Below are 27,665 nucleotides of genomic sequence, written 5' to 3'. Positions count from 1 at the left end.
GGAGGGCTACCCAGCTAACCCTAACCTGACACTGCCAGGCCCCCCACCCTGGCTGGCAGAGCTGGGCTGTGGTGACCGGATCTCACCACCTTCTTTTTGGGCCCCAGATTTAGTCGTGGCCTAAGCGTGGGGCTGCGGTGAGGAGAGTGAGCACCAAGGTGATCTAGGCTCAATTCGCCATGGAGGGGAGGCTGGCTGAGCTACCCTGGCCTGGAGCCAAGTGCGGAATGCTCAGGCTGAAGGCCTCAGGAAACAGATCATGCCTCCTCCCCAGGGCCCAAACCACGGTCCTGTCCAGAGGAGAAGTTGGGCAGCCATCAGGCCCAAGGAATCAAGTGCCCAGAGAACAGGATGGACACGAGGCAGCACCACGGCCTTTTTTGACTTTGCTCCAAATCAAGGAAATCAAACAGACTGGCCCAGCCCTCTGTTAGAGCATTTGTCCACCACAGGACTGGACTGTGGTGAGGGAGGAGAAAGGGCCCTGGTTGGGAATCAGGACCCGGGGCTGTGGGACCTTGGACGATTCTCTTACCTTCTCTAAGAGCCCCTCCTCAACTGGAAAAGAAAAGAGGGGGCGTCTCAGAACTCTTACAACACTAATATTCAATCTTTCTCTCGTCTCTGCCTCTCTGTCTCTCTCCCTCCCACCCTCCCCTCCCGGGGAAATGAAGAGGCTGAGCCAGAGAAGGGCTCTCTGAGCCTGTGACTCTTAGGGCCAGATTCTTGTTCCCCTCTAGATGGTATCTATGGTAAGACCAGAAACATTTAGGATCCACATTGGGCATCATGCCAGGTGCCCTCCCTTCCCAACTCACAGTCACAAGGGGCTGAGTTGTGGGCATTGCCCAGGCTCAGACTGGATGGAGGGGACATTCATCAAATGTTGAATGGGGAGCACTCTTAGAAAGAAATGCCCCACAAAAACTGGAAAATGAGGGGACTGGGGAATGGCTGAACACATTGTGGTATCTCTTGGTGATGGAATACTCTTGTGCTCAAAGGAATGATGAACTGGAGGGACTCCACGCGAACTGGGACGACCTCCAGGAAGTGATGCAGAGTGAGAGGAGCAGAACCAGGAGGACATTGTACATAGAGATGGATACATTGTAGCACGATCCAATGTAACTGACTTTGCTACTAGCAGCAATGCAAGGATACAAGACAATCCAGAGGAACTTATGAGAAAGAAGCTCTCCACATCCAGAAGAAGAACTGTGGGAGCAGAAATGCAGAAGGAAAACACAGAATTGATCACATGGGTCGATGGGGATACAATTAGGGATGGAGACTCTAAATGATCATCCTAGTGCAAATATCAATATGGAAATAGATTTTGATCAATGACACACGTGTAACCCAGGGGAATTGCTCATTGGCTCCAGGATAGGGGAGGGAGGAGGGGAGGGAAAGAACACGAATCCTGGAACCATGAAAAAACATTCTAAATTAATCTGTCCCAGTCAGATTCTCCCCCTCATCTCAGGGGAAAGAAAGTCAGAGGCCAGGAGCTGGAGGCATCACAGCATGGTGGGTCAGCCAGTTGGTCTGTGGCTAATGAGCACCAGGGAACTGCATTCGTGACATGAGCGAGGGAAGGTAGAGCAAGGGAGAGGAGGGGGCACCAGTCTAGAGATTTCTGGGTGTTTTCTGCCTGAATTCGCAACTTCCATCCACCTTCCCAAACCAGCTGGACTAAAGCGGGGTGCCCAAGTCACAGGCCTCCAGACAGCATTTCTTAAGCCTCTAGCTCATGCCACACCCTGGCTGAAACCAAACAAAAGGCAATCCCTGCCCTCCAGGAGCTGCTGTTCTCTTGGGGGAAACGACACCGGGCAGAAACCTATGAGCCACAGAAGGACAAGGGGGGATCCGGAGAGGCTGCCTGGAGGGCACAGCCCTGAGTTTAGCCTGCAAAGAATCTATAGACTGGCACCAAGGCAAAGAGAAAGGATGGATGTTCTCAACAGAAGGACCAGCACGTGCCAGGGCAGAGGCAGGAAAGGGAACGGCCCACTGGCCCCGGGGCTGGCATGGAGACTACAGGGATAGACTGTCCAGTAAGCCCAGAGACGGGCTGGCGTCACATTGGAAAAGTGTGTCTGTGCCAGGGGTGGAAGCTCTGTCCTCGAGGCAGTAGGGAACCACGGAGGTTTCTTGAGCAGGGGCCTGCTGTGTCCAGATCTGGGCTTTAGCTGTCTCTAGGGACAAAGGCCAGAAAGGAGAGAAGCCAGTTATACCCCCGGTCTGAGGTGAAGAGAGGCTAAGCTGGGGACATCACCAAGAAGGGAACAGGTGGCATGGATTTGGGGGAGGGGGCAGCTAAGTGGCTCAGTGGATTGAGAGCCAGGTCTGGAGATGGGTGTTCTGGGTTCGAATCTGGAATCAGATACTTCCTAGCTGATAACCCCGAGCAAGTCGCTTATTCGCCATTGCCTAGCCCTTACCTCTCTCCTCTCGTATGGATTCAAGATGGAAGAGAAGGATTTTTGAAAACTCCTATTTGGGTGAGGAAGAGTGGAGGATGGCTGTGGCTGTGGCTAAGCCTTCCCTGGGGCCTGGCGGTGATGAGGCCTGAGCCAGGAGCTCTGATGAAAGCTCTGGCCAGGACAGAAGAGAGGGAGAGAGAAGATGCAGGGAAGGCACAGAGGCCCATTCGAGGGGCCGCGCTGTGGAGACTCAGCTGACACGGGAGCCCGGAGGGAGGGGCTGGTCACTCGGGTGAGGCTTGGAGAGAGGAGAGAGCCAAGACGGGAAGGTGAGCGCTGGCGAACGCTGCAGACATCCCTAAGGGTCCCACGAGGGCTTTGGATTGGCCTCCACAGCTAGCAGGAACAGGAGGAAGCAGCGGGGCTGGGAGAGCCCAGAAATGAGTGCGAGACGAGCCGGGCCGTGTGGTGACTGCTGAAGGCTTGGGGGTGCCCGACCTGACAAACAGAATGCAGCCGTCAGGGAGACCTGAAGGGCCGCTTGGGTGCAGGAGGATCCGACAGGCTGTGCGTGGCGCCCCTGGGCAGGAGGCTGGCTGAGAGAGGCCCGATGTGGAAGAGCCTGAGGGGCCCCTGCTCCGTCCTCAGATTGGGCTGCTGGCAAATGGGTGGCACGGAAGAGCTGCTTGGGTGCCTCCTAAGCCTAAATTCAGCAGGATGAGAAGCGCGTTTGGAGAGGAAGCGGGAGGGGGAGGGGGCCTCCCACCCTCGTGGGCCCTCAGCCAACATGCTTACTGGGCCGCCGAACAAGTCGAGCCAGAAAGAAGGGCTTCGACGCCATCGGGAAAGACGGCCGCGAGCCCCACAGAGACGAGGCGTCAACACGACCCGGAGAGGAGTGGCCTCCTCCCTCAGTGGGCAGTTCTGGGGGGAAGCCGAGGAGTCGGCGGGCTCCCAGGCAAAGGGCACGTCCTTCCTGGAGTGGAATGAGCTTCCCTGACCTGGCAGAAAGGAGTCCCCTCATCCTGCACAGGGATGAGGAAGGCTCGGGTCGCGTGAGGGACATTTTGGGCAAGCCTCATAGAAGAGGAGAGACAGGCCTGGGCTGAACGTCTTCCGCCCAGGGGAAGTCAGGCCCTGGGGCAGAAGGCCTGGTGTCCATGGCTCTGCGCCCAGAGCAGGAAGGGAGGGGAGAGAAGGAAGATGTAGGAGGGGGCCTTTGGACTCGGCCAGTCCCCCAGTAGAGCCAGGGCCAAGGCCTCCTCTCCAGCAAGGGCATCAAGGGAGCCAGTGGCTGCAGGACACACTCTTTCTGTCCTGGCAGAGAGGAAAGGGGGTCCCTACCATCTTGTCCCAGGGACGTGCCCTCCACGTCTCTGGTTATCATCCCACATTGAGGCCAGCAAGATGCCAGCGGGGAGGGCCCATGAGATATCCTCTCTGAACTAAGTGCAGAAAAAAGGATTCCCGAATGCTTGCCTCCTGGATCCATGTCTCTGATAAAAGGTCAGCTAATTCCCCAACTGATAAATGGGCAAAGGACACGAACAGGCAGTCTTCAGTCAAAGAAATCAAAACTATCCATAAGCACATGAAAAAGTGCACTAAATCATAATCAGAGAGATGCAAATCAAACAGCTCTGAGGTATCACCTCACACCTAGCAGATTGGCTAACATGACAGCAAAAGAAAGTAATGAATGCTGGAGGGGGTGTGGCAAAGTCGGACATTCATGCATTGCTGGTGGAGTGGTGAATGGATCCAACCACTCTGGAGGGCAATTTGGAACTAAGCCCAAAGGATGCTAAAAGCCTGTCTGCCCTTTGATCCAGCCATAGCACTGCTGGGTCTGTACCCCAAAGAGATAATAAGGAAAAAGACTTGTACAAGAACATTCATAGCTGCACTCTTTGTGGTGGCCAAAAACTGGAAAATGAGGGGATGCCCTTAGATGGGGAATGGCTGAACACATTGTGGTATCTGTTGGGGATGGAATACTATTGTGCTCAAAGGAGTAATAAAGTGGAGGAATTCCATGGAGACTGGAACGACCTCCAGGAACTGATGCAGAATGAGAGGAGCAGAACCAGGAGAACATTGAACAGAGATGGATACATTGTAGCACAATCAAATGTAACTGACTCTGCAACTAACAGCCATGCAATGACCCAGCACAATCCAGAGGGATTTATGAGAAAGAAGCTCTCCACATCCAGAGGAAGAACTGTGGGAGTAGAAACGAAGAAGGAAAACAACTGCCTGATCACATGGTTTGAGGGGGACATGACTGGGGATGGAGACTCTAAGCAATCACCCCAGTTCACACATCAACAATATGAAAATAGACCCAGTGGAATTGCATTTCGGCTATGGGAAGGGTGGGGGAAGGGGAGGGAGGGAAATAATATGATTCTTGTAACCAAGGAATAATGTTCTAAATTGACTAAATAAATTTTTCAAAAATAAATCAATAAAACAATATGGAGGTAGGTTTTGATCAATGACATATGTAAAAGCCAGTAGAATTGAACGCTGGCCATGTGAGGGGGAGAGGGAAAGAACATGGATCATGGGAAAATATTCTAAATTGAATAATTAAATAACCTTTTCCAAAAAAAGATAGAAGGTTGGCTAGCAGGAGGCCAAAACCAGATCCCCAGGGACTTTGCCTGAGAGCCCCTTCCAAGCCCCCTAACCATCCATGGGTGCAGCCATTCCCTCACTTCCAGAGGCATCCCATCCCCTCATCATCGTCTTTTCCAGTTCAAGCCATCTTCCTAGACAAATGGCGCCAATGTGCTGGGCAGATACTTTGCTACAATTTACACCACGAGTCACAGAGTGAGGGGGCAGCAAGCTGGTGCAGTGGAGAGCGCACTAGGCTTCAAGATTCGTCTTCACAAGTTCAAATCTGGTCTCAGACACTTCCCAGCTGTGGCCCTGGGCAAGTTCCTTAACCCTATTTGCCTCAGTTCCTCCCCTGTAAAAGGAGCCAAGAAAGCCCCAAAGATTAGGCCAGGCTGCCCGCTGTGCACCTGGTGTGGGTCCCTGCCCCCACCCCCATCCCCCAGCTGCTAGGGCAGCATCGGTCAAAGGAGATTGAGCAGAACATGGGCGAAGTCAAGGAAGTCCCGGGCACTCCCGGCTTCTCACGCAGGAAGTGCTAAGCACAAGAGTCCCTCCTGCCTTCCTGCTAATATTCCAAAGTGCTCTGCAGCCTCCACCTGTCCGGTGTGGAGCTGAGAACGCGTTTCAATGGCCCAAGGAGCTCTATTCGTGAAGGCGCCTCCCCAAGCTGGCCGGCCGGCCGCCACTGCGCTTATTCCCTTCCTTTCCCTCATGGGGGTCTTCCAAGCACTTTTACCCCCACCTGGTTTAGGAAACTGAAGTCCCTGGAAGCCGAGGGGTTGACTCACAGCCGGGGCGGTGCCCGGACGTCCAGCTCCAAAGCCCACTTCTGAACAGTGGGAGCAGGGCTGGCCCGAGCTCATAAGGGGCCAGGACCACTGGTGGCCCGTCTCATGGCCACGGCTGCAGCAAGAATCGGATGGCCGAGCTGCCAGTCCTGCTCTGGTTTCACCAGTGTGACCCTGGACAGGTCACTCTACTCTGGAAAGTGAGACGGGCTAAATGGCGCCAAATGACCCTGCTGGCCCCAAGTCTGTCATCCTATCAAAAACCACCACAGTTCTCGGGCTGCCCCAACGCTGCTCTTCCAGAACTTTCAAACTGTGAGCAGCAAAACCAACAACAAAGCGGAAGATTTGGAGCCGGGGGGCTCACTGACTGAGGTTCAGGAACCGTGTGACCTTGGGAAGGTCCGTTTACCCCCTCTGGGCCTGATTCCTCCACAGAGACATGAAGATGAGGCAGAGGGAAGCTGAGGAGGCCATGACATGAGAGCTCACTGAATGAATGAGCTACAATGTGTCTGTGCCCGTGGACGTGTGTGCAAACGAAGGTGCACTCAGATGGGGCCATCTTGGAGCCCCGGCTTTCGGGGAACATCCATGGAAGCGACTGTCCAAGGGCCAACATTGCCAGAAACAATACAAAGACGGGGCAGAGCCGGAGAGCTCCTCCTCGGCTGTCTCTCAGGCAGGCAGTTCTTGGAGTCCTCCCTGGAAGCCACAGTCAGAAAGCGGATCCGATGGCACTCCCGGCAGCCCGCTCCCTCGGCCAGACCCCTCCGGCTGACAGGAAGGAGGATTGGCGAGCCAGCCTCTCTGCCCCAGCCTGGCCCAGCCCGTATTCCTGCAAAGTAGGGCCTCTGCCATGGGAAGACCCACAAGCACCTTCCCCAGTGGGGAGTCCCCCCTGCACTAGGCCCTGCAGATTGCCTCCTGGTCCCCAGCAAGAAACAGTGGCCCCCTTTTCCGAAGCCTTCCCTTCTGGCTTGGAACCCACTGGTGTTGTGTCAGAAGAGCGGTAAGGGCTGGGGTTAAGGGACTCGCCCAGGGTCCCACAGCCTGCAAGTGTCTGAGGCTGGATTAGAACCCGGGACCTCCTGTCTCTAGGCCTGGAGGCCTAAAACATCAAATGTTTTAACCATGAGGGAACTGAGCCCTAGAAAGGCAAAGAGGCTGGCCAGAGCCCCACCTGGCATCCGGATTCTCTCCCAGCACTGGGGGCAAGGTTGACCCCGGCAAAGGCTTCTCCCTTCACCTCTGCCCCGAGGCGACTCCAACTGGATGGGGCCATGGGGGGGGGGGGGCTCCCTCGGTGCCGCCCTGGCCTTCTCCACCCCTCCCCCTCTCAGCTCCTCGGCCTGGGAGGCTGGGCTCCCCCGGCCCCCCCTTCCTGGGCCTCTGTGGAGAGAGCAGGAGCACAGAGATGGGCTACAGCCTGTCCCGTGTGCCAGCCTGCCTCCACTTCTGTGGCCTCCAGGATGCCACTGAGCCCGGCACAGCAGGACCTTTTGGGTAAACTAGACTCCAAGAACGCCAAGTTCCCCCTGCCCGCCCCCTCCCTCAGGGCAGCCCCAGGAGGAAAGGAGAGAAACGGGGTGACTCCCCCTCCCCCATGCAGGCCAGCCCACAAGCCCCCCCCCTTCTGCCTGGACTCCCCCGAGGGCTCCTAGGCCTGGGCAGTCCCTGCCCACCAGGTGCCCTCCTTGTTGCTCCTGACCCCGTCGGGCATCCTGTGGCTTGTTTTACAGCTGAGGAAACTGAGGCCACAGGGCTATGGGACTCAGCCAGGGTCCCACAGCTAGGCAAGAACTCAGGAAGAGGAGTGGTCCTGGGTGCCCCCAGGCTCCCCCAGAAGCCCTGGGGAAGGCGGAGGAGCACTCCAGGCAGAGGGCCATTGGGGAGCTGGCCCTCCCTCCCTGCACCCCCTCCCCCGCAGCCCTGGGTTCAAGGGAGAGCCCAGACGGAGGCTGGCTGGAGCCGGGGCTCCTGCCAGTGCGATGGCCTGTTGGGGAAGAGCAGGCCGGCGGAGGGGGGCCTCCAGCGGGGCATCGGGGAGGGCTGGGCTAGCCCGGCAGCCCTGGCCTCTCCCAGGCCGAGCGGGTTCCCTCCTCCAGGCCTCTCCAGCCGGGGTGAAGGGCCGCTTCCACCGGGATGGCCTCCAGGCTCGCCAGAGATGCCTCGAGGAGCACCTGCGGCGGGCGAGGAGACCCTGCAGGACACACACACACACACCCCTCCCGCCCGCCGCTGCCCAGACCCCGGGGCGGACGGCCACCTGGGCAGCCCTCCCGGGGCGTCTGCGCGGAGGCTGGAGAGGAGCGGCGGCCGGACCCAAAGTTCCCCGGGAGGGCGGGCGGAGGCCCGGCGGCTCGCTCTACTCACCTCGGAGCGCAGGGCTGGGAGCAGCCGGTCCCGGCGATGGAGCGCGCTGCGTCAGGGCTCCGGGGGGCATCCTGGGGGCGCCGGCGCCGCCCCTGCCTCCCCCTCGCGCTCTTCGCCTCCTCCAGGCCGCCCGCGTGGCCCCCCGATTCAGCCCCAGCTCCGGGGCTCCGATCCCCAAGAGCGCCGAGCAGCCCGGCTGGGGCTCCGCCTCCTCTGCACATGCCCAGCAGCCCGGCCGGCGCGCGCTCGCTCGGTCCTAGAGGCAGCGGCCGGCCGAGGCTCCTCCCTTCCCGCAAGGACTCTACCTGGGAGTCCGAGAAGCCGCGCGTGACGACCAGCGCCGGAGACCCAACAATCGCGCCACAGTGACACCCAGCGACACCCAGCTGAGCTCCAGGACGCTAATCGGGGCCCAGCGGGAACTGAGGCAGGCGCAGGGGTCGTCCGGGGAAACTGAGGCAGGCGCAGGGGTCGTCCGGGGAAACTGAGGCAGGCGCAGGGGTCGTCCGGGGAAACCGAGGCAGGCGCAGGGATCGTCTGGGGAAACCGAGGCAGGTGCAGGCGCAGGGGTCGTCCGGGGAAACCGAGGCAGGCGCAGGGGTCGTCCGGGGAAACCGAGGCAGGCACAAAGATGGCACACGCACACTTCTGAAACCCAGGGGCAGCGTCCACAGAGCCTTTGCAGAAGGGATGCCCCAGAGCCGAGGAAGAAGCCCAAGTTGGGCCCATTACCCAGACTTCCTTGCCAAAGTCTTCTGCCCTCCCCCTGGAAGAGCCTCCCAGGCCTGGCTTTGGGCAGCTTCCTCTCAAGCCCGACATCCGCCACCTCTTCCCGTGTGACCTGCCTGCCCGGCACCCGCGGGCTCCCGTGATCCCTGCCCCGTCCCCTTCCCCCCACCCAGAGGCGCCACTGGCCTGTGAGCTCCACGGGGAGGGCTCTCCTGGCACACAGTAGGTCTACAGGCAGACAGAGGGCGCTGGTCTGCAGAGACCCCGCCCGGGGGCCCAGCGTCCAGCCCAAAGCCTGGCTCGTTCCCTGAGGGAGCCCGGCCAGGCGAGGGCGCCTTCTAGACTGGGGCCTGCCCCATGCCCAGCCTGCCCACCCGGCCAGTCCGTGGCAAACGGCCCAGATCTGTTGGGTGCCTACTACGCGCCGGGCACTGTGCAAGGGAGGCAGAAGACGGCCGAGTCGGGGAGCCGAGCAGACAAACACGGCCGAGAAGCTCCGGGCCGGAGAGCTGGCCAGCGTGCCGGACTTAGATGTGGAGACTGAGCCCACCCGGGGCAGTGACTCGGCCAGGCTCACACAACCGCCAAGAGCCCGGGGCTGGACTCGAACTCTAAGCAGCAAGGGAGGAAGGCACTCCAAGTAAGAGGGAGAGGTGGGGAGGGCCGGGGAAGCCAGCAAGCCCCCAGAGGCGGTGGAGAGGAGGCTGGGAGGGGGCCGCCAGGCTCTGCTCAGGGGAAAAGCACTTCGGCAACCCGGCAGCACCTGGGGAGAGACTCGAACTCCGAGGCTGTGAGCAGAGGCTGGATTTGAACTCGGGAAGTCTGCGCCCCCCCACTGCACCCCCTAAGTGGCCGCTTGCCTTCCTCGGGTACCTCTCAGGAGAGCCACTTTGCTGCTGAGCTCTGAATCCACGGATGGAGCCCCTGCCGCCGTCCCAGGGAAACCCCAAGGCCCGAGTCTTCCCCTCCGCTCCGGCGGCTCCTTCCAGCTGGCGAGGCCGGCCCGGCCCGGCCCTGTTCTCCTGTGGCTTTGCGGGGCGCAGGGCCGCCTCGAATTGCCTCCCAGAGCCGATGGAGTCCCTCAGTTCAGGCTCTGCTGCTCTGCCCACGTGCCAGGGGAGCCCCCTCTGGTCTCCGGCCCGGCAAGGTGCCCGCCACAGAGGAGCCAGTCGGTAAGAGCCCGCCGGGTCGGGCGGGATCCTGTCATCGGCCTCAGGAAAGACCAAACCATCGCTAAGTCCTGGCTGAAAGGTCAGGAGGGCGAACCAGGGAGGGACTGGGGGGCACGTTGAGGGCCGCCCCCTCCCCCGGCTCTCCCCAGAAGCAGCTCGCCCCCCCGAGGGCTCCAAGGCCCGGCCAGACCCAGAGCCAAGAGAGGACGTCCGGCTGAAGGCGCAGTGAAAAAGGGACCCTGCGCGGAGGCTGTGAAAACTGGGGGGACCTTTGAACCCCCAGAACAGCAAATCCAAAGGGCTCCTTGAAGAGGGCAGTGACACAATCAAGTCTGGCTCTGAAGAGAAGCAGGCCGAGGGCGGGTTAGACAAAGAGCGCAGCAGCCTGGAGTGCGCCGAGACACCGGGGCTCCGAGCAAGAGAACTGAGTAAGGCGGAGAAAGATCCGGGGAAGAGAAGCCAAAGACAATCTGAAAGAGGCGCGTTCCAGGGGAGCCGCAACAAAACACCTTCGCCACAGGGCCTACAGACGTGCCTTAAGGACTGTCCCCCCATCTGCTGGAGAAACAGAAGAGGTGGCCTCTTGTGCTCCCCTCCCGCAGCCTGAAAAGACCCGAGGCCGGCCAGTGGGAACTCCACGTGCTCCCCTCTTCATCTTCTCCTGTCGCCCATCTGCCTTCCTCTGCGGGCACCTACGATGCCGTCTCAGATCTCCCAGCAAACTGCTTCCCCGTTGCCCAGGTCTCCCCAATTCTCAAAAAAAAAAATACTTAATCCATCCGTCCCCACCAACTATGATCCAGTGCTGGCCTAATGGATGGAGTTATGGGCCCGGAAAGGACGAACTGAGTTCCAATCCAGACTCAGACACTTCCCAGCGGTGTGACCCTGGGCAAGTCACTTAATCTTTTTGCTTCCATGTTTCCAACTAGAAAATGGGGATCATCATAGCATATATCTCACAGGACCGATGTATTTTCCCAAAGGAGATAAAACTTGTAAAGGTATTTAGCACAGGAGGCAGCTGGGTGGCTCAGTGGATGGAGAGCCAGGCCCAGAGACAGGTATCCTGGGTTCCAATCTGGCCTCGGACACTTTCCAGCGGTGTGACCCTGGACAAGTCCCTTGACCCCCATGGCCTAGCCCTGACCACTCTTCTGCCTTGGAGCCAATCCCCAGTATTGAGTCTAAGATGGAAAATAAAGGCTGAAAAGAGAGGGCTTCACGCTGTTCCTGGCACCCAGCAGACACCAGAGGCTGGCTCCTTCCCTTCAATCGCTCTGCAGTCTGGCTGCCAACTTCGTGGTATCATTGAAATGTGATCCCTTGTTTGGCCACATGGTGGCCTCTCACCATCCTTCTTGACTCCACTGAGGCCACGTATGTTCCCCTCCTGGAGAAGCTGGAGTCGGGCTCTCCGTGGCCCTGTTCTCTCCTGGGTCTCCCTTCCCACCTGGGCCTGACCATTGTCTCCGGCTCCATCTCCATCCCTCAGCGGTGGGCTCGTCCTTCTGTGGGAGGGCCCTTCAGAGAGCAGCCGCTTCTGTGGCTCACTCTCTAGCGCCCCCACCGGCAGAATGGTGGCCGTACATTGGTGGGCGGCGCAGAGCCCCGTTAGCTAAACCGGGGAAATGCCAGAGCAGAGAGCGGTGCTGCCCAACGGCGCAGGAAACGTTGTCGAATTCCAACAGAGAAGTAAGCAAGGAGAGAATAGAGACCCGAAAGACTTGGGCGTCTGCCCAGTGGAAAGATGCCTTTCTCAGCCTCGGTGTTACCTTCACCAAAATGGGCCAGACACTCTAGCGCGGAGAAATTGCAAATGGGGGCAAAAAGAAAGAAGGCAGCTCCTCCAGAGCCGCCCCCCCTTGGCTTCATTGCAAGGTCACGGCCTTTTCTTGCTCCTCGTCCTTCCAGGGCTCTGGGGAATCTGTGTCCCTGCTCTCCGTCCTCCTCCTACCAGCGTGTTGTGGAATCATGGTCCACGATCCGCCCTGTGACTAGTGATGCGTCTCCAGCCTGCGTCCTCTTCTCTTCCCCTCGGTAGGTAGCCCCATGAGCTGCCATGAGCTCAAGTATCATCTCTTCAGGCTCCATCTCTCTCCTGGATTCCTGTCCCACCTCACCAACCCCAACCCGAAAATCGACCTATGGCATATTTTGAAGGACCTCAACAAGTCCAGAAAATCCATTGGCTTTCCGCCAAGGCCATCCCCTCTTCGAACCTCACCAGTTGGGAAAATCACCCCACTTCTTCACGTTGTCTCAGTTCACCGCTCCGAGCCACCCTGATGCCTCCTACTCCCTGCCCCCCCAAGTCCAATCAATCAGCAAGTCTGGGCATTTCTGCCTCCACAACGTGTCCCCCATCATTCTCTCCTCATTTGACCCGTCAGCATCTCTTGCCAGGAGCTTCTAAATGCCCTCCCTGCTCTTCAATGAGCACCTTCCCCAGGCAGAGCCCTGGCAGGTCCATGGATCTCCCCTTCCCCAAGCCCCCAGGCCCTTTCTCTTACCGCTAGGACCATTTCTTTGTGGGACTGAAAGCTCTTCACCATGCAGATGTGTCTGCCTTCCTGCCGCCTCGTGCTTGGCCCCAGCTGGCTCGCCAGTTCTCCCTTCTGTTCCTCTCTCTCAGCCTGACAGGTCAGAGGAACTTGTTGGTGAATCAGGGTGGGGGGATCCCCCACATTTTCTAGTCCTCGCTGTCTTCATGTGCAAAACCAGGGAGGCGGCCTCGTGAGCTCTGAGGCTCCTTTCGGATTCTCCAAGTGACAAAGCGGGTTCTTGGGGAAAAGGCCCTGAACCAGTAACACTCGAGCTAGCCTTCTTGGAACAAGGGAGGGGGGCAAATGACCCAAATCCGAAATGCACAAGGTCTGTTCCTGGTGCACAGAGGCAAAAGGAAAAGGAGGGGGCAGAGCCTGCCACACACACAACTAGCTGACAAAAGTGGCCGTTTGAAGGGAAGAGATGACGTCCCCCAATGAGGGAAACACTCTGAGTGACAAAGCAAGAGCTACCAAAGCAGCCGATTTTCCAAAGAGGATCAAGAATTCCATGAAGAAATTCCCAAAGCATCACTGCATGCCAGGCAAGTGCAGGTCCTGGGGACATCCACAGAGAAGTGAATATGGAGGCAGGCCCTGGAGGGCAAAGGGAGGGAAGCAGGGTGAGACGAGACAGCACGCCCAGCTACCTTTGGCCTCCCCGGTACGTGCCCAAGAGCAGTGCCACCGGTGTGAGGATATGCTTGACTCAGTGACTTGCCTCCTTTCTGTGAATTCCAAGCTGCCTTCCAGGATATGGGGTAGTGGGGAATCTCTTCAGGTTACGCTGGGCTAGAGCCATGATGACGAACCTATGGTGCACATGCCCAAAGGTCACACAGAGAGCTCTCTATGGGCCTGCCTGCCAGAGTTCCTTAGTAGAAAGTCAGAGGGACTTGGGGCAGAACTGTTCCCCTCCCTCTGTCTATGTACCTGAGGATATGCCTCACCTCACCTACCCCTCTGCCCAGCAGCCCTATAGGGTGCTTCCTCCCTCCCTGGGGTGGGGGGACCGGTGCTGCATTCAGTCTGGGGGATTGGGGGTATACCACTCCATCTCTAAAAGGTTTGCCATCACTGGGCTAGAAAATCTCCAAGCTTCCTTCTGGGCTTGGAGAGGTAAGGGGAGGTCACCAGCCTAGACGAGAGAGGAGCTTTATGGGGCCTGGAGTGGGGGAGGAACTGATCATTGCTCATTAGCAACTTCAGAGGAGCCTCCTCAGACAAAACACCATAACTTGTATGTTGTGAGTGTGCAAAGAGGCCATGGTGCCATGATGAATAGAGTCATAGAGTCAGGGAGGCATGAGTTCAAGTCCTGCCTCTCACAATGAGGAGGCAATGAAAAAGCACAGGTTTTTGAGCAGAGGTGCCACACTCGGATCTATTTGGGGACAGCGTTGCCTGGAGGGGCAGATATTGGACACCAAGAGTTCACCCTGCCACAGATGGTCAGGAGGGAGGGCTTGTTTCTCACGGAGTGTTATAGCTTGGGATGGGTTGCCTTTCTCCCATTGAGGCTGGTGTGAGCCGGGCGTGGCTGTTGATCCTCCTTGAGGTCGGGGACTGCCTTCTGAGCTCCTAACCCTAGCCCAGTGCCACCTAATCAGTGTGTGGTGCTGATTGATCAGAGCAGAGCATGCTGGGTACAAGGCTGGCTTTTGTGAGCAGGGCATGCTGGGAACTCTGCCGGGGAGCTTGGGTAAGGCTATGACTTGTGAGAGTGAGCCTCTGACTAGTGTGAAGAGGGCCCCGATAGTGGGAGTGAGGCTAGTGATGGTGTGACTGAGATGGGAGCAGGGCCTAGCTGGTGAGAGGGAGCCTGTGGTTGATGAGCTCAGGGCCGAGCTAGTGTGGGCAGCCCCGGATGGAGCTCATTCTGGTGCTTCCCATCCCCATGGGGCCTGCCCAGGCTCGCCATTTCAGCGATGACCTCCATCCCTGACCTTTGGCCACAGCACATTTGAGTCGGTCCCTTTAATCACTTCTGGAGAGCACAGAAAACCCCTTCCGTGGCTACTGCCACGGCGCTGGGCACTCCACAAGCACTAAGACTGGCCCCGAATTGGGGCTTGAGGAGCAGCAGCAGGTACAGGGAAGGGGCCCTGCGGCCTCTGAAAGAGGCTGCGGCGGCTGCTGGGTCTGAACCTGGGAGAGAGGCCGAGCCCAGCGGGGGTCATCGGTCAGGTCCCAGAGGGAGGCGGGGCAGGGCTGACGGCTTCTCCAGGCGGCCCCACCAAGCCGTCCGGCCAAGGTAACTGCCTATCAAAGAGCGTCCTCAGGGGTAAAGGCAGCACCCGCGGGAACACAAGCTCCCCAAGGGAGCTGGGAGAGAGAAGAGAAGACCGGAGGCAACGCGGACTGGAGCTGTTCTGTTTGGCCCCAGAGGCCCAAAGTAGGAGCCATGGGGTGGAGGGAGGCCCGAGAGCTCTGAGTCAGGAAAAAGACACGCCAGCCATCCGTGCCCTTCAGAGAGGGAAGAGAAGCCATCACGGGAGGCCTCCCGACAGGGGTTCCATGAGCTCCTGGTCATTAGAGAGGCTGGGCAGCAGCAAGGGACATGACTGCAGTGGGCGCCTGTGAGCTTTGTCTCTCCCTCTGTCTCTCCCTCCCTCCCTCTCTCTCTGTCTCTGTCTCTCCCTCACTCTCTGTGTCTCTCTGTCTCTCTCTCCCTCCCTCTCTCTCTGTCTCTGTCTCTCTCTGTCTCTCTCTCTCTTTCTGTCTCTGTCTCTCCCTCTGTCTCTCCCTCCCTCCCTCTCTCTCTGTCTCTGTCTCTCCCCCCTCTCTGTCTCTGTCACACACGCACACGCACACACGTGGTTCCAGGGCTCCACCCTCTGGGTCTCCTGGACTCCCTGCCTTCCTCTCCCCTCAGAAAAGCTGCCTCTCCCAGCTATGGCCAGCTTGCCTCCACTTTGGGGGGGGGGGGCAGAGGAGAAGCGGCAGTCCAGAGCAGCCCCCCCCATCCTGAACCCGGGCTTGGCTCTCCCCACCCCCACCCCTGCGGCTTTGGGCGAGAACCCTTAGCGGAGCCCCAGGCATCTGGGGGGGGGGGGCTCTGAAGGGTGGGCTCGGGGCAGGGAGCATCAGCAGAGAGGCTTGAAGGGCGCCTTGGGGGTGTCCTTGAGGAATGGTGATGGGCCCTGGGAGCAAGAAAGACCCAGCCTGAGCACAAAAGCCTCCAGCAGCTGGAGGGAGGGAGGGAGCCGACAACTCGGTCACCATGACAACGGGGTCCTGCCTGAAAGGCGAGCATCTCCCGCCGCCACAGAGCCGGAGAAGCTCATCTGAGCGAAGGGGAGAGGCTTCAAGGGGCCTCCCGGGCAGTGGGTGAAGCAGCTCTCCCGGGCGCTGCCTCTGAGGGTGTTTCCATCCTCTGTGCGGTCAGTGTCACGTGCATACGCGGTCAGTGTCACGTGCATACGGGCTCTTTCCCCGCCCCCTTGTCGATGAAATGAAGGATGAACAACTCGGTCCTTATTTCTCTCCCGTCATGGAGCCTTTAGGCAGCAAGTGAGCTCAGGGTGAGCCATGCGAAAGCATCCCTGGCCCTGGGATGCGGGCCTATCTCCAGCCTGAGCTCCCTGGACTGCCCGAGAGGAGGAGGACTCCAGGGATGAGAACTTCTCCTCTCTGCGAAGGGCTCCAGGCGCTTCCCGAGTTCCATCCCGCTTCTGTGCTCCGAGGCTGGCTGGACGATTTGGGGTGATGCTGAGGGCAACATTTCCCCGGGAGCCTGGCCTGAGTGCACTGGAGAGGGAAGAGGGTGCCCAGGCGGCCCTGACCCTCCATGGAGCCCAGGAGTCTCCAGCCTGATCACCAGCCCCTAGAGACAGAAAGCTTCTAAGGCTGGAGGGGCTCCACCCACAGCCCTTCATTTACCTTCGCGGCATTGGGACGGACCAGGCCAGCAATCCAGGAGGTCCCTCCAGGAAAGCGGGGGATCCCTTTACCCTCAGGAGCCCCTTCTTGGGACACTCAGGGCTGGACCGCATGACTGGAATGGGGACGGCGGCGCCCTCCACTGTGGCCCCTCCCTTCCATCTCCAGCTCAGCTGCAGGTCCTTAGGAGGCTCTCAAAGCCCATCATCCCCCTTCCCCAGACTTCTTCACCCCCTCCCCCTCCTCCTCCTCAAGTCCTTGGTTCTGTCTGTCCTCTCCCTCCTTTTGTCCAAGACTCCCCTTGGGGCGCATTTGCTCAGCAGTGGATTCTCCAGGCGCCATTTTATCTGTGTCACTCCAAGTTGCTCCAGTGCTTCTATTCATTCACAGGCCCATTAAGAAGGCATTGGTGAGGGGGCAGCTGGGTAGCTCAGTGGGTGGAGAGCCAGGCCTGGGTTCCAATTTGGCCTCAGACACTTCCCAGCTGTGTGACCCTGGACAAGCCACTTGACCCTATTGCCTAGCCCTCAGCACTCTTCTGCCTTGGAGCCAATGTCAGGGGCTAAAAAAAGGACACACTGGTGTGCTCAGCTTTCCACAGCCCTTAGACGCCAGCTGTGCCATGTTCGGTCTCCTTTGCCAATGCAAAAGGCTCTGAAGTCACCGTTTTCTTCTCAGGGGTTTGGAGCCTTTTTGTCGAAACGGGTCACCTTCCTTGGCCACATCCGTGTTGGAGGCGCATCTGCAGCGAGTGCCCAACCCCTTCCTGCCCCCTCACAAACCAGCCAAGGCCCCCACCTCACCCTTGACTCCCTGGCCGAGACCTGAAATCGGGGACCTTCTCCCCCCTCACACCGGGGCTGCCACCCAGATGAACTCAGTGACTACCTGTATCTTTGCGACCTCAGGGCCTGGCATACAGCTGGTGCTTAATAAATGCCTGATGACTGATTGCCACTGACTGCGCTTGTGTGTGTGTGTGAGGTGACCCTGTGTGCCCCTGCATGCCTTTGGGCATGTGAGTGTGTGCAGGGCCATTTGTGTTTCCCAGCTGTGGGGAGCTTGTGTGTTCCAATGTGTGCATCCTAGGTGTGTGTGCGAGGGAGCTCATGCATTCTAGACATGCATGTCTGTGTAAGCAGTGTGCTGTGGGTGGGCAAACACACTGCCCTGCCCACTCTCACATACGGAGTCCGGGATTACATGTTTGGGGCGTGGACGTTCACTCATACCTTCAAGATTCTTGACCACATCCTTCCAGAAATTCTGAAATTTCCCATTAAAAGGTTTTCCCACAGAGGCCCCCCTCCTATCCTCCCTCCCTCCCTCCTTCCTCCCTTCCTCCCTCCCTCCCTCCCTCCCTCCCTCCCTCCCTCCCTTCCTTCCTCCCTCCCTCCCTCCCTCCCTTCCCTCTTTCTTCCTCCCTCCCTCCCTCCCTTCCTTCCTCCCTCCCTCCCTCCCTTCCTTCCTTCCTTCCTCCTCCCTCCCTTCCTCCCTCCCTCCCTCCCTCCCTTCCCTCCTTCTTCCTCCCTCCCTCCCTCCCTCCCTCCCTTCCTTCCTCCCTTCCTTCCTCCCTCCCTCCCTCCCTCCCTTCCTCCCTCCCTCCCTCCTTCCTCCCTTCCTCCCTTCCTTCCTTCCTTCCTCCCTTCCTTCCTTCCTCCTCCCTCCCTCCCTCCCACCTCCCTCCCACCTCCCTCCCTCCCTCCCTCCCTCCCTCCCTTCCCTCCTTCTTCCTCCCTCCCTCCCTCCCTCCCTCCCTCCCTTCCTTCCTTCCTTCCTCCTCCCTCCCTCCCTCCCTCCCTCCCTCCCTTCCTTCCTTCCTTCCTTCCTTGGCAGATCAGAGATGTCTGGAGCTACAGTGGGAATCCCCAAAGCCCAGCTGCAGCCAGACCTACAGCTCTAAGGACTGGAGAAAGGCTGAAGGAAAGAAACGTGCCCTGGGGGGCTTCTTCATTGCTCCCAGGTGCCCTGCTCAGACTGGCCAGGGATGCAGGAGAAGGGAGGAAAGGCAGCGACTGGGATGCCGGCTTACAGTATCACTGTGTCGGCTCTCCACCGCCATAATTGGGAAGCCAAAGGAGCCCCGGCTGGCCCTCGATCCCTTTAGCAGGGGTTCACAATGGAGGGGCCAGCCGGTCCCTGGACAAGAAATCTGCTCCATGTCCTGGGCTCCCCCTCGGGGCATCTTGGAGCCCTTCAGCAGTCCCTGGGGATGACTACCGGCCCCAAACGTTTGACCCGCAGCCGAGATGCTCTTGGTTTGCAGAGCAAAGAGCTCCTTCGAGTGCTTGGCCAACTAGTGGAGAATTCCAGGACTCGTGGCTGAGCTGAGGGCCGGCCGGCCGGCCGGAGAGGCACTGAAATACGGGGCTCGCTTGTCACGCACATGGTGGCCTCTCACTGCGGACGGTGAGCCCCGTGATAGCCAAGACGCCCGAGAGTCTTCAGAGCATCCCAGGTGGGCCTGGCCGGAGGAGGCGGCTACAAAAGGGAACAGATTTCCCGGGATTCTCGGCCAAGCGCTTGTCACCCCAGTAGGGGAAGCCCACCGTGGGGCCGCTGATGCCTCGTCCCTGAGCAAGCAGGCGCGGAAGAAATGCGGAGAGCGCTGGGAACGCCTCCCGGGGCCATTTTAGAGGGTCTCAGCCAGCAGAGGAGGCCCAAATGGTGGCCTTTGTGGATGTCCAGTGAAGAGCGTGAAGGGAGCCAAAGTCTTCCTCTAAAATCTGGCCGGGGCGAGCGCGGCAGCGGGGGGCGATGAGGACCATGAACGGAGGCGCCTGGCCGGATTCCCCAACGATTCTCGGCAGCCTCTCCATGCCGAGGCACACAGCTGACCAGAAGGGCCAAAGGGGAAAGGGAGGCTCCCAGAGAGGATACTGTCCGGATGGGAGCAAAAGCCAGAGCGCATCCCCTTCCTCTTCCGAAGGGAGCACAGTCCGAGCCCCCAGCCTCAGGGCTGCCTTTGACTCCTCACCTCTCATCCCCCCAAATCTTGTTGACTTGGCTTCAGGGTAGCAACATTTATGTTAGGTGGCATTTGATCAGAGATACTCTGGTGCAGAGGTTAAGTGACACAGCCAGGGTCACACAGCTGCTGTCTGAAGCCACATCGGACCAGCACTTTGCCACTTCTTTCCTCCCCCCACACGGAGCTCCTCCTCACCCCAGCCTGGACTGTGGAAATAGACTGCGCAAGGACCCAGCTGCCCGTGTGACTCCCCTCCTCGTGACTTCGTTCTTCCCTCCAGGCCCTCCACCAGCCCACTGTCAGCGGCCCAGCACTTCTGGAGCCCGAGCCCTGGGCCAAGCACTAGGAATACAGCCAGAAGCAGAAAGACGTTTCCTGCCCTCAAAGAGCTTCTGTTCTAAGGGAGGAAATCAAGCAGGAAATGGGGGAGGAGAGGAAAGTGAGCAGGCGAGCCTGGAGAGAAGAGAGGGGCTGGCCTCAAAGGCATCACGGCAGCCCCGCAGCCGCGGAGGGAATCCCAGCTCTCCAGGAAGGCTTCAGGAAGAAGAGCTGGGGGCTAGCAGGAGACCTGCAGCCTGGGCAGGAGTGACTCTCCGGGGGGTGCCTCCGAATCTCCTATCTCCATTCCCTGGTGCGAGCTGTCCATCATGCGTGAGCGTCAGCTCCGCCCTACAGCATCCTTTTCTGCTGAGGTACCGCCTCACACCTAGCAGATTGGCCAATATGGCAGCAAAGGAAAGCGGTAAATGCTGGAGGGGATGCCACTGATGCATTGTTGGTGGAGCTGTGAATGGATCCAACCATTGTGGAGGGCAGCCCAAAAGGCTATGACCCCGTGCAGACCGTTTGATCCGGTAATGCCACGACTGGGTTACTGTGCCAAAGAGAAAACAAAGACGGGGGAAGGACCTGCTTGGACAGAAGTATTTTAGCTGCTCCCTTTGTGGTGGCAAAGAATTCGAACTGAGGGGCTGCCCATCCATTGGGGAATGGCCGAGCAAGTTGCCGGGCGGGTTAGTGACGGGGTGCTGTGATGCTCTGAGAAATGATGGCGGGAGGCTGTCCGAAAACCCCGAAGATCTGCAGGAACTGACGTAGAGAGATGAGCAGAACCCGGAGAACGTCAGTCACGGGGGTCTTGGACGATGACGCGGCTCCTCTCAGCAATGCGCTACACGGGGCAATCCTGAAGGCTCTCCGCCTCTGGAGAAAGCGCGGCTGGAGTCCTTCGAATCTGCCTCCTCGTGCGGGCGCTGTGGGAGGCTCGGCTGTGCGGGCTGCGCTCCTCCGGCCCTGACCAGATGGCAGTGGAGTTTGCCCGGCAATAAAAACTGAGAAAAGCAACCAACCAAACAAGGGCGTTCTTGGCTTTCTCCCAGACCTCCTCGGGAAGCCCTGCCCAGCCACCAGGCTCGTCTTCCCGCCAGTGACTCTAACTGCCCGGAATGTTTTCCATCTGTACCAATTTGGTTTTGTTCAGTGCCTGGCACATAGTAGGTGCTTTATAAATGTCTGACGGATTGAAGGAAGGAAGGAATATCACAGGGCTTCCTCATTGAGGTTCATGAGTCCCCCAAGGGAGAAGCCCCAACATTCCCACAGGAAGAACTAAGCAGACAAAATGGCCTCCCTTCCAAGTGCTAGCACCCTGCTAAGCAGTTCATGGAGCTAGAACCTCAGGATGCAGCCAACCATGAGTTGGGGTTGAACAAGAAGACGGGGACCCGGTGGACTGATTGAAATAGTCTCCCGCCAGCGCCCTGCACAGAGACCCACCTTTGGAGCACAGTGTTCAGTCCCAGGGCAGGGGAGAGGTGCATTGTGGGTACTTAATTTAGGAGGCATCAAGTATCCAGCTCGATTAGCATCTTGCAAGTATTCTTGGTGTGCTCTTGTGCCAGCCTTGGGTCATGTTCCTTATTGATCGATGGATTTCCAAATCTTCCTTCCGGAGAAAAAAGAATTCCCGGAGCGGGACCTGGTCAGACGCCTCCTCCTCTGTGATGACGTGATTGTCGATTGAGCCAGTGGTAGAGCCCCAGCCATGCCACGTGCTCATTAGCCAGCTCCCACGCGGTCCTAAACTCTCCAATAAAAGTCTGGGGACCCGCTCAGTCCCATGGGAGGGGCAAGCAGAACGGATCCATTTTTATCTCTGAGTCCATCCCTGTCTCTGTCTCTGTCTCTGTCTGTCTCTGTCTCTGCCTGTCTCTCTCTCTCTCTCTCTCTCTCTGTCTCTGTCTCTCCATCTCTCTGTCTCTGCCTGTCTCTCTCTCTGTCTCTCTCTGTCTCTCTCTCTCTGTCTCTGTCTCTGTCTCAGGTTCCAGCCTCCTCTTCAGCTCTCCACCCACAAGAATATTCATATGTAACTGCAGGTAAGATGAGTCCGAGGCCACTGTGGAGAAAATGTGAGCTGGGAAGAAGCAACTCAGCCAGCCAACAAGGAAGAGAATGGCTGCCCAGTCACCCACCTCACTGGCACCCGAGAAACAGTAGGGACCCGACAGGAAGGTCTCCAGCACAGTGGACGCTCCTCTAGAGGCTCCTAGATTTCCGCAGACACAAAGAGGATGGAGCTCACAGCGCTGAGTCAGCAGCTTGTCTTCAATTCCTGGCTAAAAGTCTAGACTCTGAGTAAAAGGGTGGTCGGTGACTGTCTCAAAAAGGAAGCAGCGCTGCAAAGGCCAGCGTTTATCCATGAAGCACAGGCCTCACGGGCGAACCCCAGCCTAGTTTGTCCAGCCTTGAACAAAGCATTTGGCAAGAGGCAGCCTGCCATTCTTACAGGCGATAGGGAGAAATGCAGACTAGATGGAAATACAAATAGCGAGACCCAAAGCATAGGCATTAATGGTTCTATGTCTCATTCAAAGATGTCTCTAGTGGAATGCCTGGAATGTGTACGTGGCAAGAAGGAAGGAGGGAAGGAAGGAAGGAAGGAAGGAAGGAAGGAAGGAAGGAAGGAAGGAAGGAAGGAAGGAAGGAAGGAAGGAAGGAAGGAAGGAAGGGAGGAAGGGAGGAAGGAAGAAAAGAGGAAGGGAGGGAGAAAAGGAGAGAGAAAGGGAAGAAGGGACCAAGGAAAACAGAAACAACTTAGATAATGGAAAAGTGGCATGCTTATCAGACCTGCTGCAGGCTATGCAAAGCTGAGATGGACAGCTAATATATAGTAAAGTTGGTGGAATTCAAAGAGATCTTTACATGCTAACACATTGGTCTGAATCTCTTTGCTGGAATTTAACAAGGACAACTTCAATGCATGACATACAGCTTAAAAAATAACTTCAGAAGGCAAGGTGGGTTGGGGAGGTTTGATAAGATTGTTTTGAAAAATAAGGGTCTGGGTGGGGTTCAAGATCAGTGTGAGCCAACAATGTAAAACTACAGTTAAGAAACTAGAGACCCAAGGCTGAATTTAAAGAAACATGGTGGCCAGAAATAAGGCATGATCATCCCAGCATGCTAATCCGTGGCCAGTCCATATCTAGAACAGGTTACCCAGTTCTGGGAGTCACATTTGATGAAGGATGTTAGGAAATTTGAAGGTGTCGGGGAGGAGGATCCGGAGTTCTGGTAGAACTAGGAATGTTTATCCCAGAGAAGAGAAGACACGGGGCAGTGGGGAACCATAATCACTGGCAACCATGTGATCAAGCAGTTGCTTTTTCTTTTGTGTTTCTATTCCCACAGTTCTTTCTCTGAATGTGGAGAGCATCTTTCTCTCTCAGATCCCTCAGAATTCTCCTGGAATTTTGCATTGCTCCTAGTAGAAAAATCCATTACGTTCGATTGTACCACAGTGTAGCAGTCTCTGTGTACCATGTTCTCCTGGTTCTGCTCCTTTCACTCTGCATCAGTTCCAGTTCACATGGAGTCCCTCCAGTTCATCATTCCTTTGAGCACAATACTATTCCATCACCAACATATACCACAATGTGTTCAGCCATTCCCCAATTGAAGGGCATCCCTTCACTTTCCACCACAAAAAGCGCAGCTTTGAATGTTCTTGTGCCAGGGACATCTACGGAGTCGCAATAGGGACAGTTTAGAACTGTCGGAGAAGTTGCAAGAAAGAAAGCCTGGAACATTATCAAAGAGGGATAATGAACGTTTATTGTAAGCAGAACACCAGACTAAAAGCTCTTCTCGAGAGACACAATCTATCCTCCCCAGAGTGTGAACAGGGGAGTTAACCCATTCCCAGGAGATCTTGGAACTGTTCATGCAGCCTTGAACTGAGATTACCATGTTTTGGTGTACTCAGCAGGAATGGTATGTCACAAACACCTGGGAAGAGGGACTCTATTCCATGAAGTCATGAATGGTTCACTGCATTCTTGTACAAGTCTTTGTCCTTATTATGTCTTTGGGGTACAAACCCAGTAGTGCTATGGCTGGATCAAAGGGCAGACAGGCTTTTATCGCCCTTTGGGCATAGTTCAAAATTGCCCTCCAGAATGGTTGGATCCATTCACAACTCCACCAGCAATGCATTAATGTCCCTACTTTGCCACATCCCCTCCAGCATTCATTACTTTCCTTTGCTGGCCTGTTAGCCAATCTGCCAGGTGTGAGGTGATACCTCAGAGTTGTTTTGATGTACATTTCTCTAATTATAACAGATTTAGAACACTTTTGCATGTTCTTATTGATAGTTTTGATTTTGTTATCTGAAAAGTGCCTATTCATGTCCCTTGACCATTTATCAGTTGAGGAATGTAATGGCTTTATTTTTTGTACAATTGATTTAGCTCCTTATATATTTGAGTCATTAGACCTTTGTCAGAGGTTTTTGTTATAAAGATTTTTTCCCAATTTGTTGCTTCCCTTCTAGTTTTGGTTGCATTGGTATTGTTTGTACAACACCTTTTTAATTTAATGTAATCAAAATTATTCATTTTACATTTTTTAATATTCTCTATCTCTTGCTTGGTGTTAAAGTCTTTCCTTTCCCATAGATCAGACAGGTATACTATTCTATATGCCCACCTAATTTACTTATAGTTTCCTTTTTTATAATTAAGTCATTCATCCATTCTGAATTTATTTTGGTCTAGGGTGTGAGATGTTGATCTAAACATAATCTCTCCAATACTGTTTCCAATTTTTCCAACAGTTTTTGTCAAATAGTGAGTTTTTGTTCCAAAAGCTGGGATCTTTGGGTTTATAGAACACAAGATTACTGAGGTAATTTATCCCAAGTCTATTACATTGATTCTCCCCCTCTGTCTCTTAGCCAGGACCATATTATTTTGATGACCACTGCTGTATAGTACAGTTTAAGATTTGGTACCGCTAAGCTGCCATCCTTCACATTTTTTTCATGATTTCCCTTGATATTTTTGATCTTTTGTTCTTCCAAATGAACTTTGTTATAATTTTTTTCTAGTTCAGTAAAAATGTTTCTTGGTAGCTTGATAGATATGGCACAGAATAAGTACATTGTTAGCTCATCCTACCCATGAGCCATTAATGATTTTCCAATTGTTTAGATCTAGTTTTAATTGTGTGGAAAGTGTTGTGTAGTTGTGTTCATAGAGTTCCTGTGTTTGTCTCGGCAGATAGATTCCTAAGTATTTTATATTGTCTCGGGTAATTTTAAATGGAATTTCCCTTTCTAATTCTTGCTGCTGAGATGTGTTGGAGAGAGAAATGCTGATGACTTATGTGGGTTTATTTTGTATCCTGCAACTTTGCTAAAGTGGTTGATTATTTCCACAGGTTTTTTTGTTGAATCTCTAGGATTCTTTAAGTAGACCATCATATCATCCGCAAAGAGTGATAACTCGGTCTCCTCCTTGCCTATTTTAATGCCTTCAATTTCTTTTTCTTCTCTAATTGCTACTGCTAGTGTTTCTAGTACAATGTTAAATAGTAGAGGTGATAATGGGCATCCTTGTTTCACTCCTGATTTTATTGGGAATGCATCTAGTTTATCCCCATTGCAGATGATATTAGCTGATGGTTTTAGATATATACTGTTTATTATTTTTAGGAAAGACCCTTCTATTCCTATACTTTATAGTGTTTTCAATGGGAATGGGTGTTGTATTTTATCAAAGGCTTTTTTCTGCATCTTTTGATACAATTATGTGATTTCTGTTGGTTTGGTTGTTGATATGGTCAATTATGTGGATGATTTTCCTAATATCAAACCATCCTTGCATTCCTGGTATAAATCCCACTAAATCATAGTGAATAATCCTTATGATCATTTGCTGGAGACTTTTTGCTAGTATCCTATTTAAGAGTTTTTCATCTATGTTCATTAAGGAGTTTTCCTTCTCTGTTTTTGACCTGTCTGGCTTTGGAATCAGTACCATGTTTGTGTCATAAAAGGAATTTGGTAGAACTCCCTCTCTGCTTATTATGTCAAATAGTTTGTATAGTATTGGGATTAACTGTTCTTTGAATGTTTGATTGAATTCGCTTGTGAATCTATCTGACCCTGGGGATTTTTTCTTAGGGAGTTCTTTGATGGCTTCTTCAAATTCTCTTTCTGATATGGGATTATTTAAGAATTCTATTTCTTCTTCTGTTAATCTAGTCAATTTATTTTTTGTAAATGTTCATCCATATCACTTGGATTGCTGTATTTGTTGTCACATAATTGGGCAAAATAATTTTTAATGATTGCCTTAATTTCCTCTTCATTAGAGGTCAGGTCTCCCTTTTCATCTTTGATACTGTTAATTTGATTTTCTTCTTTCCTTTTTTTATTAGATTAACCAGTACTTTATCTATTTTATTTGTTTTTCCAAAGTACCAGCTCCTAGTCTTATTTATTAATTCAATAGTTCCCTTACTTTTAATTTTATTAATTTCTCCTTTAATTTTTAGGATTTCAATTTAGTTTTTATATGAGAACTTTTAATTTGTTTTCTTTCTAATTTTTTAAATTTACATGCCCAATTCATTGACCTCTTCCATCTCTAATTTGTTGATATATGCACTCAGGGATATAAATTTTCCCTTGTGTCCTGCTTTGACTGCATCTGATAGGTTTTTCTATAATGTCTCCTTCATTGTCATTCTCTTGAATAAAATTATTAATTGTTTCTATGATTTGTTCTTTAACAACCAATTCTGGAGAATCATATTATTTAATTTCCAATTAATTTTTATTTACTTCTCCGTGTACCCTTACTAATTATGATTTTTATTGAGTTATAATCTGGAAGGGTTGCATTTTTATTTCTGCTCTTTTTCATTTGTTTGCAATGTTTTTATGCCCTAGTACAATCTTTGTGACTGTATCATGGCTGCTGAAAAGATGTATTCCTTTTTGTCCCTATTTCCTTTTCTCCATATACCTATTAACTCTAATTTTTCTAAGGTTTTCTTCACAACTTTTACCTCTTTCTTATTTTTTTTTGTTTGATTTTTCTAGATCTGACAGAGGAAGGTTCAGGTTTCCCACTAGTATAGTTTTACTATCTATTTCCTCCTTAAGCTCCAATAGTTTCTCCTTTAAAAATTTGGGTGCTATACCATTTGGTGCATACATGTTGAGTACTGATATTTCCTTGTTGTCTATGATGTCTTTTATCAGGATGTAATTGCCTTTCCTATCTCTTTTAATCAGATGTATTTTTACTTTGACTTTGTCAGATATCATGATTGTGATTCCTGCCTTCTTTTCTCAGTTAATGTCCAACAGATTTTGCTCCAGCCTCTTACCTTTACCCTGCGTGTGTCTTCTTGCCTCATGTGTGTTTCTTGTAGATAAAATATGGTAGGATTTTGGTTTCTTATCTACTCTGCTATTTGCTTCCATTTTATGAGTAAGTTCATTCCATTCACATTCAGAGTTATGATTACCACCTGTGTATTCCCCATCATTTTTATTTCCTCTCCTAGTCCTGCCCTTTCTTCTTTCATTATTTCCTATACCAGTGTTTTGCTTTTAATCAGTGCCCCTATTTCCCACCCTTATTTTACTTCCCTTTCCATCCCCTCCCCTCTTGTTCCGCTCTTATTTTTCTTTAGCATCTATTAAATTCTCTCCCTTCCCTCCTTTTTTGTACTCCCCTCACCAGTCCCCCCTAGGTTTTTCCCTCTCAACTTCCCTGTAGGGTAAGATAGAATTCAATACCCCAATGGATCTATGGAAGATGCTCTTCCCTCTCAGAACTGATTCC

The 27,665-nt window shown here is 54.4% G+C and overlaps 1 protein-coding gene across 2 annotated transcripts in view; it reads right to left on the bottom strand.

Annotated features, from left to right (window-relative positions):
- Positions 1-9,010, bottom strand: part of LOC100022182 (sialate:O-sulfotransferase 1) — a 33,525-nt gene extending 24,515 nt beyond the window's left edge. Inside the window, exon 1 of one of the 2 annotated variants that reach the window (XM_056807916.1) lies at positions 8,225-9,010. The gene's annotated coding sequence lies outside the window, so the exon portion shown is untranslated. The remainder of the gene's footprint in view (positions 1-8,224) is intronic. The other variant, XM_056807917.1, reaches the window with a different exon arrangement.
- Positions 9,011-27,665: the final 18,655 nt, after the last annotated feature.

This window comes from Monodelphis domestica, chromosome 8 (assembly GCF_027887165.1).
Source record: "Monodelphis domestica isolate mMonDom1 chromosome 8, mMonDom1.pri, whole genome shotgun sequence".
Classification (NCBI taxonomy): Eukaryota; Metazoa; Chordata; class Mammalia; order Didelphimorphia; family Didelphidae; genus Monodelphis; species Monodelphis domestica.
The sequence above is the reverse complement of the archived record's forward strand: the minus strand, read 5'-3'. Positions and strand labels throughout refer to the sequence as shown.